Source organism: Chiloscyllium plagiosum, chromosome 14 (genome assembly GCF_004010195.1).
Source record: "Chiloscyllium plagiosum isolate BGI_BamShark_2017 chromosome 14, ASM401019v2, whole genome shotgun sequence".
Classification (NCBI taxonomy): domain Eukaryota; kingdom Metazoa; phylum Chordata; class Chondrichthyes; order Orectolobiformes; family Hemiscylliidae; genus Chiloscyllium; species Chiloscyllium plagiosum.
In genome coordinates this window covers 73371325-73375784 of record NC_057723.1, presented here as the reverse complement: position 1 = coordinate 73375784, position 4460 = coordinate 73371325, and the positions used below count along the sequence as shown (strand labels likewise).

The 4460-nt window shown below is 42.9% G+C and overlaps 1 protein-coding gene across 5 annotated transcripts in view; it reads left to right on the top strand.

Moving 5' to 3' along the window:
• Positions 1-562: 562 nt before the first annotated feature.
• Positions 563-4460, top strand: part of LOC122556803 (myelin-associated glycoprotein-like) — an 87635-nt gene continuing 83737 nt past the window's right edge. For 4 of the 5 annotated variants that reach the window (XM_043704007.1, XM_043704008.1, XM_043704006.1 and 1 more), the window contains exon 1: positions 563-712. The gene's annotated coding sequence lies outside the window, so the exon portion shown is untranslated. Of the gene's footprint in view, positions 730-4460 lie in introns of all 5 variants that reach the window. The other variant, XM_043704005.1, reaches the window with a different exon arrangement.

Genomic DNA, 4460 nt, shown 5'->3' with positions numbered 1-4460 from the left:
TGGGCGTCACTGAGCAGGTTATTGCTGAGCAGGTGCTGCTCACTAGCACTGTTGATGACACCTTCCGACACTTTACTGATTATTGAGAGTAGCTTGATGGAGTGGTAATCAGTCAGGTTGAATTTGTCCTACTTTGCCATGCAATGGAAAACCTCACAACATCTAAAATGTACATGGATAAACACTTGATACATTCCAGCTGTGGGCCAAGTGGTGAAAAGTATAGACAGGTTGGTGCAGACCGGAAGGGCTGAAGGGCCTGTTTTCTGCTGTATGATTCTGTGACATGGAGCTTGTTTTTGTTGCTGTTGTTGTTTTGAGTACCTGTTACAGACTGTTACTGCCATGTTTGTAGGCTCACCCTGATTACTTATCTAGCACTGTTGATGACACCTTCCGTCACTTTCCTGATTATTGAGAGTAGCTTGATGGAGTGGTAATCAGTCAGGTTGAATTTGTCCTACTTTGCCACTTGCCTACCTTGCCTACTTTAATGTAAATAAGGAGGCTTATTTACATTAACTACTTCCTATTTTTGTCTCTGCATCTGGTTTGTGGGACGTGTGTGTTGGTGTTGTCATGTCTTCTATAACTTGGGTTCCTACTGCCCTCATTCACTGCAGCCCTTTTCCTCCAGTGTTACAGAGCGAACGAGAACATAGACTGACTTGCCAGAACTCGTCGGCTTAGCAGCAGCTTTGTGCTGAAGAAGGTTGGTTAAAGTGGATGGTAGGAACATGTTCATTTTTGCATTCAGATCAAGTCAGGAGAAGTTGAGGCTGTGTGAAGCGTTTATTTAAACTGAATGAATATGATGTCATATTTTTGACAGCAGTAAATTTTGAATAAAAAATCTTTTGCTATTACTGAAATGATGTAGAAGGGGAATTAATTTTAAAAGAATTTCGAAGACGCTACCAATTAACATTAAATATAAAATATAGACCTATGATTAGAAGATTAACACTTCAAATAATTGGCAAAATAATCAGAGAATAAACAGCGAAATTATCTGATTGGAAATGCACTGCCTGAAAGGATTGTACCATCAGATTCAATAGTGAGCTTTAATATTGACTGTAGATCAGAAGAATATAAAATATGAAGGAATGAAGTGTGGATTTGCTTGCTCCTTCTAAGATCTTGATGGGTTGAATATTCTGTGAAATGTAATGGTTATTTTGGGTTTTCAGATTGAAAATCCCTCTGAGGAGACTGTTTGAAATCAGAGGTTGTGTGAGGGGAGCAATGTTGGAAGGCCTTTAAGGGAGAGAGAGAGAGAGAGAGAGAGAGAGACATTAGTAATTGTCAGTGTGAAAGACACTAGCAGCTAGTGAATGAAGAAAAGTTTCTGTTCTGCCAACTGCAGCTGGTGGTCTGGTGTGAGCGTTATCAATATTGCCCTGCAACACTTTGACCACTTTACCTTTTCCATCTTCCATCAAACACTCGCTGGATTGGAAATTGCTGCAGATCCTGTATTTTCTGTATTCAGTATAGATTCCAGCATCTGCAGTAATTTGCTCCGACGCATTGGATTGGGCTGAGCTTGAAACTATTCAGCAAATTTGTGAACAGGAATAGAATTGTATCGTGTCATCTCTCCACAAAGCTAGAGCCGTGGTTTTGGGTTCCTGAGTTGCTTCTAACCCAGCCTCTGCTTGTGCAACCCATGCAGAGTCTCATGTTGATCGTAATCCTGGGACATGTCTGCCCATGGCGTGAGACTGACATCAACCAATTATTCTGGATAATTTGACACACTTCTCACAAACTTGCCTCGTGTAAGCCCACTGAACGTTGTGTAGTCTTCCTTAACTGAGCAAGCATTAACTAGCTTTAAGGTCTCCCACCCAGTGCTATACAAAGGCCCAGCACCTTTGTGGAAGGTGGTGATGTAAGAGTTAATTCACTGGATCAGTAATCCAGAAACCGCGGTTGATATTCTAGGGACACGGATTTAAATTATATCAGGGTAGCTGATGCAATTTTATATTTAATAGCATTTAATTAGATTTGATTAGATTACTTACAGTGTGGAAACAGGCCCTTCGGCCCAACAAGTCCACACCGACCCGCCGAAGCGTAACCCACCCATACCCCTACATTTACCCCTTTACCTAACACTACGGGCAATTTAGCATGGCCAATTCACCTGACTTGCACATCTTTGGACTGTGGGAGGAAACCGGAGCCCCCGGAGGAAACCCACGCAGACACGGGGAGAACGTGCAAACTCCACACAGTCAGTCGCCTGAGTCGGGAACTGAACCCGGGTCTCTGGCGCTGCGAGGCAGCAGTGCTAACCACTGTGCCACCGTGCCGCCCACTGTTATAAATTTGCAATATTGCTCTACATCCACTAACGTTGCCATGAAACTATTACTGATCCTTGTAGGATACCCATCAGGGTCATTAACATCATTAAGGGAAGGAAATCTGCAGTCCTTAACATGTCTAGCTTACACTTAACTCCAAACAGAGGAGGTATTGGTGTTGCTGTAGTGTCACCAGAACTAGTAATCCAGAACCGCTGGCTAATATCCTGGGGACACAGGCTCAAATCCCATCGTTGGCACAAGGTGAAATTTGAAACTGATCAAACATCCAGTGTTAAAACTTTGGCCTCATAGAGATGTACAGAACGCAAACAGACCCTTCGGTTCAAGTCATCCATGCCAACCAGATATTCTAAAATAATTTTGGCCCATATTCCTCGAAATGCTTCCGAAACATATACCCATCCAGATGTCTTTTAAATGCTGTAATTGTACCAGCCTCCACCACTTCCTCACACACCACCTTTTGCGTGAAAAAAGTTGCTTCTTAGATCCCTTTTAAATCTTTCCCCTCTCACCTCTCATGGCAACTGTGTAGTCACTTCTATTTGTTGTAAATTCCCATCTGGTTTATTTTAGGTTCATAAGATATAGGAGCAGAATTAAGCCATTCGGCCCACCATTCAATCATGGCTGTGTATAGAATGTATAGAATCCCTACAGTGTGGAAACAAGCCATTTGGCCCAACAAGTCCACACTGACCCTCCAAACAGTAACCCACCCAGACCCATTCCCCCTCCCCTGTATTTACCCCTGACTAACACACTTAACCTACACATCCCTGAACACTATGGGCAATCCATCTTTGGACTGTGGGAGGAAACCGGAGCACCTGCAGGAAACCCACGCAGACACCGGGAGAATGTGCAAACTCCACAGTCGCCCGAGGCTGGAATCAAACCTGGGTCCCTGGCGCTATGAGGCAGCAGTGCTAACCACTGAGCTACCACTTTCCTGCCTTCTCCCCACAACCCTACAAACCATTATCAATTTATAATCTGTCCAACTTCTCCTTAAATTTACACACTGTCCCAGTATCCACTGCACTTTGGGGTCGGGAATTCCACAGATTCACAACCCTTTGGGAGAACTAGTTTCTCCCCAACACTTTTTTAAATTTGTTGCTCCTTATCCTAAGATGAGGATTCTGGGTAATCCAAGATGGAGGACGGGAAAAATTTCTGGCTGGAAGAGCTGCTTCTTTTTTTGAGGTATTTTAGGTGTTGGAGGTGATTTCCTTGAATTCCAGGAGCAGCATTTACTGTTTTAAATGCTGTTGCATTGTTGTGGAATTTTGGAAAAAAAAAGTCAAAACAACAGCAGTTATAAAAGGGAGAAGAGCAGACAAAGGAAGCACATGGTGAGGACAGTGCAGGAGAGAGAGAGAGAGAGAGAGAGAACCTGCACAGTTACTGCCGTTGCTGGTTTTAAATTCGTGTATCGCTGGACATCGGAGTGCATCTGGGAAAATTAACAAACAGTGAATTTCACAACTAATCTTGGAGGAACCAGTTTGGGCGAAGTTCACAGCACAGAATCAGATAAGTTAATCATTGTTTTAAGTCTGTCCAAGAGAAAGGCTGTATTAATGAGTACAGTGGGTTCTTTCTTAATTATATGTTTTTGGAGATAAATCTCTTGATTAAACTTAAAATATAAGCCATAACTATTCATTTAACCTGGTGCAGTGTTTGTAGAGGAATAAGACGGTGTTAATTTCTGGGTCTGTAGATTGTGAAGGAGCAAAACTGGCCTTTGCAGTGATATGTACTTCTTGTCAGATGTGGGAGTTTAAAGAGAGTTTAAGGGTTACTGCGGATTATATCTGCCAGAAATGCTGTTGGATGCGAATCATATCAGATCGAGTGAATCGGTTGGAGAGACAGATAGAAGCGATGAGGAATTTACAACAGCTACAGTATGTGATGGATGGCAGATATAGGAAGGGGGGAAAGTCTCGGATACAGTCACATGGATGGGTTAACTCCAGGAAGGATAAGAGAGGTAGGCAGCTAGTGCAGGAGTCTTTTGTGGACATACCCATTTCAAACAGGTATGCTGTTTTGGAAAATGTAGGGGGTGATGGATTCTTAGGGGAACGTAGCATGAACAGCCAAGTT